The sequence below is a fragment of the Heterodontus francisci genome, chromosome 3 (assembly GCF_036365525.1).
Source record: "Heterodontus francisci isolate sHetFra1 chromosome 3, sHetFra1.hap1, whole genome shotgun sequence".
Lineage (NCBI taxonomy): Eukaryota > Metazoa > Chordata > Chondrichthyes > Heterodontiformes > Heterodontidae > Heterodontus > Heterodontus francisci.
In genome coordinates this window covers 102828560-102845534 of record NC_090373.1, presented here as the reverse complement: position 1 = coordinate 102845534, position 16975 = coordinate 102828560, and the positions used below count along the sequence as shown (strand labels likewise).

The 16975-nt window shown below is 42.2% G+C and overlaps 1 non-coding gene across 1 annotated transcript; it reads left to right on the top strand.

The window, feature by feature from the left end:
- The first annotated feature begins 12249 nt into the window (after positions 1–12249).
- LOC137368124 (U6 spliceosomal RNA) lies at positions 12250–12354 on the top strand. The gene has a single exon (XR_010974353.1). It is a non-coding gene; the product is annotated as a U6 spliceosomal RNA (small nuclear RNA).
- The last annotated feature ends 4621 nt before the right edge of the window (positions 12355–16975 follow it).

Sequence of the window (16975 nt, the reverse complement as noted above, 5' to 3'; positions counted from 1 at the left end):
GATTCTGACATGCTGCCAGCCAGAAGCATACTCTCGTAGACTTCCAGCAGGTCTGGGTCGACCCAGTCTCACAGGGCCGAATACAACTCAACCAGTAAGCCATTGCTTCCAGGAGTTTTACTCGTCTCGAAGAACTTGACGGCCTTTGTCAGCTCATCCAGAGTTAGCATCTTGTCCAGTCTCTCCCTCATGCTGTCATCTAAGACCTCTGTGATAGATGACAGGAAGGACTGGGAGGCTCTGCTGTCTGTGGGCTTCACATCGTACAGCCCAGCATAAAAGGATTTGCTGATCCTTAGTATGTCGGACTACAAAGACGTTACCGAGCCATCCTCTTCCTTCAGGCTGCTGATCACAGAGCTTTCTCTGTGTGCCTTTTGTAAGAAGTAACACAAACACGTCTCATCCTGCTCAATGGAGCAGACTCTGGACCGGAAGATGATCTTGGAGGCTTCCGTGGGAAAGAGTGAGGCCTGCTGGCTCTTCACCTCATGGAGGTTCTCCTTGACATCGCCCCCCATCGACTGCAGATGGCACAGATTTTGCATTCTTTTCTGGAGTCGGGATATTTCCCTCTGTCTCTCTCTCTCGCCCTCTGAACACCTTTGAAGATAAAGAATCTCTTGGTGTTCTCCTTGGTCGCCTCCCACCGGTGAACTCTGCAAACATTCAAAGGGGAACTGAACATGTTCCTGTAGGAAGCTGATATCACTGCACATAAGAGGTAGTTAGGATGTTGCATAATGTACATTATGGTCATTGTTACCAGTGAGTGGGAGTGGATAGTCTGGCAGACACCACTCTGATTTGGAACTATATCGCTGTTCCTTCACTATCGCTGAATTAAAATCCTAAAACTCCCTCCCTTACAGCACTGTGAGTGTACCCACACCAGATGGACTGCAGCGGTTCAAGAAGGCAGCTCACCACCACCTTCTCAAGGGCAATTAGGGATGGGCAACCAATGCTGGCCTTGCCAGAAATGTCTACATCCCATGATACAATAAAAAAAAGTATGTGCTCTGTCTGGAGCTGTAAAATCCTTGGACAGCAGTCTGGCATTTTGTGCCTGGGGAGCAGTAACTCAAAATTGCTTCAGGGAATGCTGAGGTCAGAAAGTGTTTCCAGAAGAATGGGGGCGATGTCTGACATAAGCTGCCAGTGAAGAAAGGGCGATGGCTGAGATGGGGAATAATGCTATAAAGCATGGTTGGGAGGCTGAGGATGGTAAGAGCTGCTTTGGCAGGGCAAGGGAAGTCGTTTGTGTGATAAAGACGCCCTTTGGTCTGCCCGAAACTTGCTGGTCTTCCAGCGCAAAGAGTTGTCCACCACCGAATGTTGCAGACTGGCACATTCCAAGGTCCAGGACTACGTGCTGAGGGACGCACTAAAGCTTGGGGCAGCCGCAGCAAAGGCTCAATGGGGAAAGGCCACAGTGTAAGGTCCCCCCACCAAGCTGAACTGAGGGGCTGGATCCATGGGAAACCCCTCGAACTGTATTGTTGATATTTTCTTTTGCTGTAAATGTAAAACTGTAATTGGCATGACAATAGTGAAATGGAAGGGTTGTGAAGAAACTCATGATAGTATAGAAGGAAACTGATCTCCCTTGCAATGTTTGTATTTTTTGGTGCTGTTTGAAACTGTTTGGCAATGTAATTTTTGCAGATTTTTATGAATAAAGTATATTTTGGAAATAATAAAAAAAATAACCTCAGAGGTACAGTGATATTTATCAGGGGTAATTGTGATGCAGATGTATGCATTGTTAGTATGCTCATGAGGTGGGAATGTCAGGCTGGTGCGCATTGGGTTCCTTCAAACGAAGTGCACCAGGGATGAGATGTGGCAGGCTGGGTAGGGCAATGTATGGGGTTGTGGTGCCAAACTAGGGCAAGGCTCCAATATCATCTTATTGGGGAAGGGGTGGGGTGCAAAGAATGGAGAAATAAATTAAATCAAAATGTCCTGGTAAACAACTGAACATAAGAACACACCAGTTGGCCCTTTTAGCCTCCTCCACCATTCAACAAGATCACGGCCCATCTTCTACCTTAAATCCACCTTCCCACATTATACCCAATAAGAATATAAGAAATAGGAGCTAGAGTAGGCATTTGGCCCTTTGAACAGCTACGTTACCTTCCAGGCATTTGGTTAGGCTACTATTCAAAGTGCAGAATTCAGAGGCTGCCAATGATAGGATTTTCAGGGAAGAGTACCTTTAGCAAAGGATATGGATGTAAATCCTTGTGATATATGGGAGACAAGACCACAATGCTTGCAGGGTCTGGAAACATTTAGCTTTGCTGGTAAATACCAATAGCACTAACAGGCTTTCTGAAGTCAAAGAACATGAGGCAAGATATTAGTCGCCAGACTTGGATAAACTTCTGGAATAAAGAGGCTGCTGCCCTGGCGTCAGGTGGTCAATGTGTGGAAGTTCAGGCTGTTTCACAAACAATGATATGTAATATCGCTTTTCTATTTAAGGTTGCTATGATACATTTAAAATTGAAGTTGGCCATTTACAGTACCACCTACAGGCATAACTAATACTGCAGGTACTGGTTAATACTTTTAGAATGTGTTTTTTCTGTAGGCAAAGCCAGATGTAGGAATTTAAATAATTTTTAAATGGAATGTTGCAATACACTCAACATTTTTAGTATATAATAGATGGTGAGAAGGGGAAGTAGGAAAAGAACATCTCTGCCAATCTTATAGGCACACTGTATGCATGATTTCTAGTAATCTGTTGATGGTGTACACTATGCATCTATTTCCTGGCAATTTAGTAATAATATGACCTTGACTTTAAACAGCATAGAATCATATAAGTTTACAGCACAGAGAAGGCCATTTGACCTGTCATGCATGTGCCAGTTCTTTACTAGAGCAAAATGAAACTAATCCTTTGCCATAATCATGAAGCCACTTGTGTTAAGCTGGCTGCAAGTATATCACGACATGCATGCTTTCTTAGTTTTAGTATAATCCTTTAATTTGCACCTAATATGACAGCTATAGATCAATCTTTACCTCTCCTTAACCATTGTACTCGAAGGGGAAAGATCCCCTCTGTATGCTAGATGTAGAGAAATTGTAAATAAGTTGGTAAATCACTTTTTCTATTCATTTCTAATTCATCATAAAACTATTTGGATGTTTAAACATTTGAGGGAGGTCTGAAAGAGAGATCTTCTTTCACTGCCTCATAAGCATCATTTCCTTCTTTTGGACAGTTTAGCTATTTCTTTCAGCTGTGGTTAGGTCTGACTCACTCTTAAATGTCACAGTCATTATTCACCATAAGACAAGCCAACAGCTATACTCAGATCTAACAGAATGCAAATATAATGCAATCAAATTCCACTACAAAATCCTTATTTTCAGTTCAGGGTTATAGATGTAAAATAGTGATCTAAAAGTCACTTTTTTTTGTATGTACAACACTAGCAGATCTCTAGTCGTGCAGTTCATGTTTGGTCAGGGCTCATGTTAGAACAAAAGAACATAAGCAACGGGAGTAAAAATAGGCCATTCAGCCCCTCAAGTCTGCTCCATTATTCTGTAAGATCATGGCTGAACTTCTACATCAACTCTAGTTTCCTACCCTAGCCCCAAATCTATTGACCCCTTAGTGTTCAAAAATCTATCCATCTCAATCTTGAATATACTCAATGACGGAGCATCCACAGTCCTCAGTGGAACAGAATTCTAAAGATTCACAAATCTCTAAGTGAAGAAATGTCTCCTCATCTCAGTCTTAAATGGCCTTATCCTGAGACTATGACCCCTAGTTCTAAAGGCTCCAGCCAGGAGAAACAACCACTCAGCATCTATCCTGTCAAACCCTCTATGAACTTTATGCTTCAATGCGGTCACTTCTCATTCTTCTAAACTCCAGAGAATATAGGCCCATTCCACTCACTCTCTCCTTTTAGGACAACCCTCTCATCCCAGGAATCAATCTAATGAATCTTCATTGTGCCCCCTCTAAGTATATCCTTGACCAAAGCTGTGCACGGTACCCCAGGTGTGGTCTCACCAAACCCTATGTAATTGCAGCAAGACTCCCTTACTCTTATACTGCAACCCTCTCACAATAAAGACTAACATACCATGTGTCTTCCTAATTGCTTGCAGTACCTGCACGTTAACTCTCTGTGGCTTGTTTGCAAGGACATCAAAATCCCTCAGAATCCGAACATTAACTAGTTTCTCACCTTTTAAAGATATTCTGTTTTCCATTCTTCCTACTGAATAATTTCACACTTCCCTGTCATGTTGTTTTGTAGGGATAAGTGCATTGTAACGTAGAACACACAATATATTATTCTGCCGCAAAATGCAAATTGGGAATTTTGCAATGTTACTTTAAAACCAGAAGATGTTTTTGTTGTGACTTCCTAAGGTCAGTTACACACTGATCCTCAGATCAGATTAGCTATCTTTCTCTTGCTAATTTTTTAAAGTATGATTTAAAGTTCATTTGAAGCCAAACGTTGTGTGGAAGGGGAAGATAATGGCACTAAGACTAAGTTGACTCTTTCAGAAAACCAGTATGGGTGTGATGACCCAAATGACCTACTTTTACGTTATAAATTTCAATGATTCTATTCCATCACTGAATCGGTACACACTTTGAAAAACAGTGAAGATGCTGACAATGACAGATGGGACAAAGATCTTTGCAACATAATTTGTTTAGTTTAGCTTGCAACAAACAGATTGCTTTTAGGACAGCAATTAGTCATGATTACATCCAGTTGTACCTTACTATACTATTGATTTATCCTGTACTGTTGATATATGTTCAAGTTCCTCAGTTTTATCTGTACCTAGGTCTATCGAAGTGATAGCCATCCTCTTTATCTTATATTGATTTTGTAGTTCAAAGTATCAATTTCATTATGTACGAGTGACAGAAAAGATAGTATTTCCACATAATGTAGTACTAGAAATATTCTACATTGCCAGCAAATTGCATGTAAAAACATCTCATGGAGGTTCAAGGGAAGAAGTAGGCTCGAAATTTAATTTTGAATGCTGTATCTAGTGTGCTAGGTTGACATTTTGGAATAATATATGTTGAATAGCGTGCACATGTTGGACAGCAGCTACAGATGTACAGCTTAATAGTGGATGAAGAACTGACAGACTCTTGATACATAATATTTTTTATCAGGATTTTATTGTTACAGCTATATTCTACTTGTGAATATGCAAAAAAAGAGAAATCACAAATTGATTGTGATGAGAATTCTACACAACTAGAAGCATTTAAAATTTTCAATAAGTTAGTAATAAATAACAGTAATAAAAGAGATAATCATTCTTGTCCCATATTTCCCTGAATAATTTAATATCTTAGATGCTAAAATGGTGTCTTGTCCTGGGTGGTAATGAGATAATGGCACATGGCAAAATAAAATGTCTGCCATCTTGGGAGTTGGAATGGGAAGGATCATCCTTTTTTTTGTTCGATTTTTTTGCAGTTTGAGAAACAGTCTCAGTCAGAGCAGTGTTAGTTAATCAATAAATTATTTGTTCTGGTGTTTTTAAGATGAAGCAGCAGCAATAGCCTTAATCAAATAACCATCTACCCCAAATAGAATTTGCCTCAGGAATCACACCATCTGTTGACAAGTTGTAAGAAGATCAAGGAGGATTTCATATTGGACCTCCTGCACCTCATGCATCCTCCATATATGGGTATGTAATGCAACCACAAAAGGAAGACCTGGACTGCAGATGGTGATCATATTGTGTGGTTTTGATGACTGTCTGCCAGCTGTGAACATAAAAAAAAAATCAAAAGTAGAAATAGTAGAGTCGGAGACAGTCCTGGATGGGTAACATAATAGAAAATGGACACATTTTACAACTGGACTTCATAATTATGTTAATGCTAATATGATTGATATGATCCCTTTCTTATAATTAATACTTTTGATATTTCTGTGTCTTGCAGAAGTGAAAAAATGTCGACTGCATATTTTGTATGAAGCACTGGACTTGGATATAGATTCAAATATTGGCATGATTCAAAACTACTACTAGAACAGGTATTCTCTTTTTAGTTATTTTAATTGGGTTAACAAATTTGTTACAATAGTGGAAAAAATAATTTTATAAAGGTGTGTTAAGCATTTATCCTGGCAGAATGTAAATCTCAAGAATTTTGAATCCACTTGTATATTTTCACAGACCTTGGGCTGCAGGTAACTTGGACGAGCACCTAGAGGAGCTGTCATGGGCTCTGTGCAATTTTCATGATTTCTCCTGTTTTCAACACTGCTGGCGAGCTACTGGAATGCAACATATTCCCAGCTCGCCGATTAGTGGAGTGGCTGCTTCTTAGCGGCCTGCAACAGCAGCTTACAGTGGACAGAGACCAGACTGATCGGGCAGCAGCAGGCAATATGGTATCTAGCAATGCCCTGAGGTTCTCTGATGTGGTGCTGGAGACGCTGATGGAACAAGCTACTCTTCCCAATAGATGGGTGGCAGGTGCCAAAACATCTCTTATGTGGTGTCTTAGCAATGGCCCCCTTATCTCAAGATAGGCCATCTCCTGATCTGGGTGTTTATCATTATCTTTTGAGTTTCCAAACGGTTTTTGTTCATACGTTTGGCTTTCGCTCTCTGGCTAAAGTGCTAAAGTAAAGAACACTGGAATATTTTGGCCAATTTAAACCATTTTAAAATACTGTTAACATCTGTCAATATCCATGGAGAGAAGTGGGCAACTGATGTATCCCTCCCATTACCTCACTATCCTGCATTACAACAGTGACCACAATTGAAAAAGTACTTTATTGGTTGTAAAGCACTTTAAGATGCCTGGTGGCGCTATATAAATGCAAGTCTTTCATTTTGTTTTCCTCAGTGTCCATTCCCTCATCATGCTGAAGATCCTCATCCAAAGGTGGCTCCTGCCAAACAGATTTCTTGACTTTTTCAGTGATTCTGAAACTGGTTCCATGCCCCAAGATGTGTGCATATTATGGATATCCATATGATGACAAACATGCACTCATGCATATGTAATTCCAAAACTAAGCAGTGAAAGTGAAAATTTATGGAAGAAACTTAAACATAAGGGGCCAGAGGTACATGAAAGAAAACATTTACAATACAGCTTGTTGATGAGCTATAGTATTGGCCATTCTGCTGTACATTGAGACCCTTACATTGCTACCTAGAAACTGGAAAACATGCTCAGCTGCCAGGGGTTTGAAGCAGGAGTGAAACTGCTTTGCCACAGTGCAATAATGAAGTGCAACCTGAGCTTGTAGTTTTTTAATTCCTTATGTTTCCAATCCTAGTTCCACAAAAAAACCTATATTTGAAACCCATAATTTTTGAAAGATTGATCGCATTCACTTTAATTTAATTTAAATTTCTCAAATGGTAAAAAAAAACACAAGCCTCTAAAATCCCTTGGACTTTCTGCAGCTACACTGCCACAAGTTCGCAAAAGTACAACAGCTCCATTCACTTACAGCGACACAGCAACAGAAAGCCCGAAGAAATTTAGAGTACTGGAATCATTAATTTGAAAATAACGTTACTAACAATGGACTCTTTATCAGATTGAACTCATGCAGCCACTGCCATTACTTACTTTAGCTTAACACACACTAGCACTGATTGACACTGCTCTGCCCTTTGGTTGCTGACAGTTCAGGTACTTGGCTAATCTGTCTGACATGTGGATTAACAAATGGACAAAACCATAAAGTCTGCTTCTCTCTGCAGTATTCATTTTCAGTTTCCCTGTGGTTTGCTGCAACTTTTTATATCAAAGGCATTTTGAGTAATTAAAGCATACTTTTCCTACAGTCTGATGGCATGCAGCTAACCAAGAGATCATTCAAGTTCAGTCACTCCACACATGCATCCTCCCAACATCTCAGCCATGCATCATTATCACACACGCTCATTAGATGTTTATCTCACATATGATTAGCAGATGTTCTGAAGCTCAGTGTTGTGTCCCCATAAAAATAACCATGGCGGTGTCACGTGGAACACCATTTGCATTGCCATAGCAGCACACAAATGGCAACAATAAAATACTAATGCTAGTCTAAACAGTTCGTTACACCAATCAAACCCCATGGGGTAAAATCCTCAATCAGGCTTTATTGCCCCAATATTGGGCCATAATTTGCTGTCTAAAACACAGTGTAGCTAATGGAATTTGACATTATTTATGCACAAAAATACAGCAACTTCAGACGTGGGGCAGATGCACGGTTAAACTCAATTATCCAAAAGTTGCTGCTCGAGTTGTGCTGCTACACTGTCAGCTTCCCATAAATGGTATTTTGACGTTTGACTCACCATTGAAATGCATTGAATAGTGTGAAGTTATTTGTACCATAGATAATGAACTAAACACAGCACAGAAAGCTCAGTCTAGTCTGTTTCAGTCTGAGTACCCTTTTAACGACACAATAAGTGTTATTTATTTTCAATCTCTCCAGCACTGAAAACTAACTATTACCAGAGTGAGGTTTCATTCCTTTAAGTATTGGCGCAGATTTTGCCATGGTAATGATGGTGAAACTGTCAGTATTCATCATCATTACGTCTCTAAAACTGACAGTAACTTCTAGAGTCCACACATGCACAGTTAAAACACAGAAATCCAGCAATTGCTGTCAGTGATTCTAAGCTACTCCAGAATCTATACTGCTGAAGTCCTCCCAGAATGCAATCAATTAAAAATCATTGAACTGATGAGAACTTCCACCCTTACGCTCTTAGGCTCATTGTGAAAACCCTGAAAAAAAGCTATACCTTGTTGAATGAGGTGTAGCTGTGTTTTTAATGGCATGCTAACTTCATAATTACTGTTAAACAGCATCACAGGGCCTGAATGTATAATTTTATGTTTGTTGAATGTCAAATTTCTCCATTATGATAAGGAATTCCACACATTTTTAATTTTTAAAAAGTTGATGATATATTAGCTTCTACCTTAATCCCATGTGTATATCCCAATCACTTATTCCACTATCTGTAAAACTTAAGAATTAAAAGCATAGGATTTCTGTGTTTTTTACTTCTCAGTTTGCTGTCTGTGAGAATACTCCAATGTGATTGGCTGCTTACCCTGCTTGATGCCATCACTGTCACTGGATGCCTGCAGATCCTCCTTGACTTGATACCAGAAGTAAAGTGGTGTCAGGAAAGGAGAAATCCACAGCACAGCGAACGCTTGATCTTTATGGGCAGTTTTCTTCAAGGTCAGTGGTAAGCACCGTTGCTTCTCCAATGACTGCAAACTTCAGCCCATTAGTCGCGCTGGAGATTTCAAAAATGTAAAATTTTAATTTTTTACAAATTACTTTACTTTGTCTCTTTTTTCTCTCTCTTTCTCCAATTTTTCTTTCCGTCTCTTTAGCTCTGTTTCTGTACCTGATTTGAAAATGAATTCACCCACTCTAATTTATAATTCCTTCTCAGCCCTTGCACTGTTAATTTCACAATCCTTCAATCTGATTAAGGTGAAGGACATACACAGTCACTTGTCCAATTCACTCAGGTCTCAGATGCCCGGTTTCTCTCGTTGTGACATTATGAACTCACTTTCAGCAGCTTGCCATGTGAAAAAGTTAAAAACCTAACAGCAGACACCATTAGATGCCCTGCCACAGCAAATTATGGCCCAATATTGGAGCTGTTAAGTTTTTTTTGGATGAATCTTGACACAGAAAGTGTGGTTCCTTTTCGTTTAAAACCTTATACTTAGGTTAAAAAAATTCAATGAGAATTGCCATTTCATAAATAAATTTGTTAAAATCTCCTTCAATCACTATTTCTAGTGAAATCATAATCGTGTTCTAAATGAATTGCATGGCGGAGCAGGCTCGAGGGGCCAAATGGCCTACTTCTGCTCCTAATTCGTATGCTCATATAAATGGGTTTATGATTTTGCTAGAAACATGAAAGAGATATAGACCGGGATTTTAAGGGCTCCCGGAGGCGGAATTGGAGGTGGAGGGGGCATGGAGAATCACGACAGGTTGCGGTGGAGGTGGCGGGACAGAGAGCCAGTCGCCTCCCCATCACCCAGCATTCTTCCCGGGGCGGGATAGGCCGATGACAGCCTACCTACCCAGAGGCAAATTGAAGCCCTTAAGAGGCATATTAATGGCCAATTAAGGACCTCTTCCCGTCACCGCTGGGATCTTTAAAGGGACAGGGATCCCACCTCCTAAAACTTTGACACCAAAAGACTGCAAGATCACTCCTGGGAAGGAAAATACGGCAGAGGCAGGTTGCCCCTGCCTTTTCAACCGCTGCCGGGAGGCTCACCTCCAGCACAAAATCCAGCACAAAATCTTTACAGACACATTTATGATGATACTACATAGGAAGGCATCAAATTTGGAGAATCATTTTGTCCATAGTTCGTGTGAAAGTGAGGAAAATTACAGTAACTGAAGAATAGTTCTTAACATGTTTCCTGTTAATTACAATAAAATCCGAATGTCACTAAGTGACCACATTCTATATATTTTGCATAACAATAATCCTGCTAGGGCAGTTTTAGTCAGCAAGATAGAATCATAGAATCATACAGCACAGAAGGAGACTGTTCAGCCCATCAGGTCTCTGCCAGTTGTTTGAAACGATAGTATCAGCAGCGGTGATGAACAACAATAATGTGCATGTATATAGCACATTGAACGTAAAAGACATCTCAAGATGCTTCACAGAGGCATGAGGAAAACAGACTTGAAACTAAAAAAGGCAAAATTAGGAAGGGCGACCACGAGCTTGGTCAAAGGGGTGGGTTTTAAGAAGGGTCTTAAAGAAGGCGAGGGAGATAGAACAGCAACTTTTCCAAAGGGTTTAGAAAGGAAATTCCAACACACTCCTGACTTGTGCCTTGTAGATGGTCGACAGGCTGTGGGGAGTCAGGAGATGAGTTACTCACTGCAGAATTCCCAGCCTTTGACCTGCTCTTGTAGCCACAGTATATATGTAACAATAGTTGGACCATAAACTCATGTCTTTTCCATATGGATCTCTTTAATATCTTCAAGGACAAACTTAGCGCCCAATTGATGAAACAAGGCTAGATACAAATCATTCAGCTGTATTATTTCATACCAGGTGAAAATACAGAACAGCAATTACAATTGAATTCACATACTTACTTCAGTACAATTCGTCTTCACATATTTACATAGAATTACATAGAATATATAGGACAGAAACAGACCATTAGGGCCAATGAGGCCACGCCACAGTTTATGCTGCACTCAAGCCTCCTTCCGTCCTTCCTCTTTTTTTTAATTTCCAAAATATACTTTATTCATAAAAATCTGTAAAAATTATATTGCCAAACAGTTTCAAACAGCACCAAAAAATACAAACATTGCAAGGGAGATCAGTTTCCTTCAATACAATCATGAGTTGCTTCACAACCCTTCATTTCACATTTGTCATGCCAATTACATTTTTACATTTACAGCAAATGAAAATGTTCCCGATACAGTTCGAGGGGTTTCCCATGGATCCAGCCCCTCAGTTCAGCTTGGTGGGGGGACCTTACACTGTGGACTTTCCCCATTGAGCCTTTGCTGCGGCTGCCCCAAGCTTTAGTGCATCCCCCAGCACGTAGTCCTGGACCTTGGAATGTGCCATTCGACAGGATCCCCCGTCTCCTTTTCCCGTAGGGCCTTGTTTCCGTCCTTCCTCATCTCACACTAACAGCATAATCCGCTACTCCTTTTCCCTCATATGCTTATCTAGCTTATACTATTCTCCTCAACTACTTCTTATGGTAGTGAGTTCCACATTCTCACTACTCACTGGGTAAAGCAGTTTCTTCAGAATTCTCTATGTTTTTTCTTGGTGACTATCTCATATTGATAACCTCCGGTTTTGCTCTTCACCACTAGAAACAAGCTGTCTATGCCTACTTTATCAAAATAATGAATACACTATGCTACCTGACTTTGTGGGTTACACTGTGAATAAATTAGCTGCTTCATTTCCTTATATTCCTTATATTCACTTCAAAAGTACTTAATTAGCTATAAAGTGCATGAGATCATGAAAGCCACTATATAATTGCAAGCTCTTTCTTCTGCAAGCAAATATCAAAGGGACAGATATGGGAAAGAGGAGTGTGAAGAAGATGTGTTTCAGTATTCTCCAGGTCAACGCCTGGGAGTTTGTGAACATGTAGCATTTCGGTATCTTATGTTGGCAGCATATTTGTTGCTTGGCAGCACATATACTAAAATTGGAACGATACAGAGAAGATTAGCATGGCCCCTGCGAAAGGATGACACGCAAATTCGTGAAGCGTTCCATATTTTTTGACCACCGGTCCATCAGGCAGTGGTCTGCATGGAATGTCCTCAAGGCCCTACGGGAAAAGGAGACGGTGGATCCTGTCGGATGGTTCCGCGAGCAGACCGTCAAAGTCATTTGGCGGAATGCCTCATCACCAGAACTTTCAAACAAGCACCAAGACGTAGCTTGGCTGGTGGTGAGAAGGGCCCTCCCCGTCAGATCCTTCATGCACACCCGAAGTCTCGCCCCCTCCGCACAGTGCCCCCGCGTTGGCTGTGGTGGGGAAGAGACGGTCGCCCACCTCCTCCTGGAATGTGCCTTTGCAAAGCAGGTGTGGAAAGAGATGCAGTGGTTTTTGTCAAGGTTCATCCCAAGCAGCTCTGTAACACAGGAGTCTGTGCTCGATGGGCTGTTCCCAGGGACGCACACCGAGACAAACATCAACTGCTGCTGGAGGACTATCAATTTGGTGAAAGACGCCCTCTGGTCTGCCCGAAACTTGCTGGTCTTCCAGCGCAAAGTGTTGTCCACCACCTAATGTTGCAGACTGGCACATTCCAAGTTCCAGGACTACGTGCTGAGGGACGCACTAAAGCTTGGGGCAGCCGCAGCAAAGGCTCAATGGGGAAAGACCACAGTGTAAGGTTCCCCCACCAAGCTGGACTGAGGGGCTGGATCCATGGGAAACCCCTCGAACTGTATCGTTAATATTCACAATTGCTGTAAATGTAAAACTGTAATTGACATGACAATTGTGAAACGGAAGGGTTGGGAAGAAATTCATGACAGTATTGAAGGAAACTGATCTCCCTTGCAATGTTTGTATTTTTTGGTGCTGTTTGGAAACTGTTTGGCAATGTAATTTTTACGGATTTTATGAATAAAGTATATTTTGGAAATTAAAAAAAAAAAATTTGTTGCTTGGCAGTCACTGTTTAATGGACCAGAACAATCAACACATTGATATGGTAATATTACTAAGTGCTCAGGAAAAACATGAGCATTCCTGTGTATTTAGATAGATGAACCATTGACAAGGCTTGTAGGGCATACATGGAATGCAACCTATTAAGAATGTAAAGAAAGGCATGCAGGTGGTGTTCAGTTCTATGTCTGTTTGTCTTTGGGTCTACCACCATCCATCCTTAATGCCGGTCCATCTGCCTGTCAGTGTTCCACTGCCTCAGAAATTTTGTGAATTTGTCCAGAACTAACATCTCACAAGAAACTGCATACATTATGCAATGTACTAGGCCCCCACTAGGAGCAATATAGGTTGTCTTGCAAAAGGCAACATCTCTATGCTTTTCATGTGCTTTGAGGAGACAAAAGCACTCAACCATAGAGAAAGAACTTGGACTGGAGGGACTTCCCAATTTTAGTCAACTGCTCACTTCAAAGTACTGGGTACTGCCTGTGTGGAGTTTGCAAGTTCTCCCTGTGACCGCATGGGTATTCGCCGGGTGCTCCGGTTTCCTCCCACAGCTAAAGACTTGCAGGTTGATAGGTAAATTGGCCATTGTAAATTGCCTTTAGTGTAGATAGGTGGTAGAGAATATGGGATTACTGCAGGGTTAGTATAAATGGGTGGTTGTTGGTCGGCACAGACTCGGTGGGCCGAAGGGCCTGTTTCAGTGCTGTATCTCGAAATAAATAAAAGAAATAGCCCTTGATACCATCTGGCCCAAATATATAGAAATAAAGGAAACATGTTGCTAGTGCACAGCAAGATCCTACTCCCCTCACTTATTTGCTCTCACACAACAACAGTATGCACACAATAGTTGGCATCTTACTTCTGTTTGGAAGCATTCCCTCCTGAAACCACTGTAACACATATTATTTTTCCACCTTTATAGAGGCTTCCCAGATGAAGCTTTTTTTTCATTCATTCATGGGATGTGGGCATCACTGGCTAGGACAGCATATTTTGCCCATCCCTAATTGCCCATGAGAAGGTGTTGGTGAGCTGTCTTCTTGAACCGTTGCAGTCCATGTTGGGTAGGTACACCCACAGTGCTGTTAGGAAGGGAGTTCCAGGATTTTGACCCAGCGATAGTGAAGGAACGGTGATATAGTTCCAAGTCAGGATGGTGTGTGGCTTGGAAGAATGTCAAGGGGAGATGATTAGATTCTCTTTTGTTTGAGATAGTCATTGCCTGGCACTTGTGTGGCGCAAATGTTACTTGCCACTTATCGGACCAAGCCTGGATATTGTCCAAGTCTTGCTGCGTTTCTACAAGGATTACTTCAATATCTGAGGAGTCACGAATGGTGCTTAACATTGTGCAATCATCAGCAAACATCCCCACTTCTGACCTTATGACTGAAGGAAGCTCATTCATTTGCTGCCCTTGTCCTTGTAGGTGGTAGAGGTCACGGGTTTGGAAGGTGCTGTCAAAGGAACCTTGGTGCATTGCTGCAGTGCATCTTGTAGACGGTTCACACTGCTGCCACTGTGCGTTGGTGGTGAAGGGGGTTAATATGTGTGGATGGGGTGCCGATCAAGCGGGCTGCTTTGTCCTGGATGGTGTTGAGCTTCATGAGTTTTGTTGGAGCTGCACCCATCCAGGCAAGTGGAGAGTATTCCATCACACTCCTGACTTGTGCCTTGTAGATGGTGGACAGGCTTTGTGGAGACAGGAGGTGAGTTCATTACTGCAGGATTAGTAAGTTTGCGGACGACACAAAGGTTGGTGGAGTTGCAGATAATGATGAGGATTGTCAGAGGATACAGCAGGATATAGATCGGTTGGAGACTTGGGCGGAGAAATGCCAGATGGAGTTTAATATGGACAAATGTGAGGTAATGCATTTTGGAAGATCTAATGCAGGTGGGAGGTATACAGTAAATGGCAGAACCCTTAGGAGTATTGACAGGCAGAGAGATCTGGGCGTACAGGTCCACAGGTCACTGAAAGTGACAACACAGGTGGATAAGGTAGTCAAGAAGGCATACGGCATGCTTGCCTTCATCGGTTGGGGCATAGAGTATAAAAATTGGCAAGTCATGTTGCAGCTGTACAGAACCTTAGTCAGGCCACACTTAGAATATTGCGTGCAATTCTGGTCGCCACACTACCAGAAGGACGTGGAGGCTTTGGAGAGGGTAGAGAGGAGGTTTACCAGGATGTTGCCTGGTCTGGAGGGCATTAGCTATGAGGAGAGGTTGGAAAAACTCGGATTGTTTTCACTGGAACGACGGAGGTGGAGGGGCAACATGATAGAGGTTTACAAAGTTATGAGCAGCATGGACAGAGTGGGTAGTCAGAAGCTTTTTCCCAGGGTGGAAGAGTCAGTTACTAGGGGACATAGGTTTAAGGTGCGAGGGGCAAAGTTTAGAGGGGATGTGCGAGGCAAGTTCTTTACACAGAGGGTGGTGAGTGCCTGGAACTTGCTGCCAGGGGAGGTGGTGGAAGCAGATACGATAGCGACGTAAGAGACATCTTGACAAATATATGAACAGGAAGGGAATAGAGGGATATGGGCCCCGGAAGTGCAGAAGGTGTTAGTTTCGGCAGGCATCAAGATCGGCGCAGGCTTGGAGGGCCGAATGGCCTGTTCCTGTGCTGTACTGTTCTTTGTTCTTTGTTCTTTGATTCCTAGACTCTGACCTGCTCTTGTAGCCATGGTATTTATATGGCTACTCCAGTTCAGTTTCTGGTCAATGGCAATGACCAGGATGTTGATAGTGGGAGATTCAGCAATGGTAATGCCATCGAATGTCAAGGGGAGATGATTAGATTCTCTTTTGTTTGAGATTGTCATTGCCTGGCACTTGTGTGGTGCGAATGTTACTTGCTACTTATCAGCGCAAGCCTGGATATCGTCCAGATCTTGCTGCATATGGACATGGGCTGCTTCAGTATCTGAGGAATCGCGAATGGTGCTGAACATTGTGCAATCATCAGCGAACATCCCCACTTCTGACCTTATGATTGAAGGAAGGTCATTCATGAAGCAGCTGAAGATGGTTGGGCCTAGGACACTACTTTGAGGAACTCCTGCAGTGATGTCCTGGAGCTGAGATGATTGATCTCAACCACAACTATCTTCCTTTGTGCTAGGTATGACTCCAACCAGTGGAGAGTTCTCCCCCTGATTCCCATTGACTCCAGTTTTACTAGGGCTCCGTGATGCCATACTTGGTCAAATGGTGCCTTGATGTCAAGAGCCGTCACTCTCACCTCACCTCTTGAGTTCAGCTCTTTTGTCCATGTTTGAACCAAGGCTGTAATGAGGTAATGAGCTGAGTGCCTTGGCAGAACCCAAACTGCGTGTCACTGAGCAGCGTATTGCTAAGCAAGTGCCACTTGATAGCACTGTCGACAACACCTTCCATCATTTTTCTGATTACAAGAGTAGACTGATGGGGCGGTAATTGGCCGGGTTGGATTTGTCCTGCTTTGTGTATACAGGACATACCTGGGCAATTTTCCACATGCCAGTGTTGTAGTTATACTGGAACAGCTTGGCTAGGAGCGCAGCAAGTTCTGGAGCACAGGTCTTCGGTACTAATGCCGGAATGTTGTCAGGGCCCATAGCCTTTGCAGTATCCAGTGCCTTCACTCATTTCTTAATATCACGTGGAGTGAATCAAATTGGCTGAAGGCAGGCATTTGTGATGCTGGGAACTTCAGGAGGA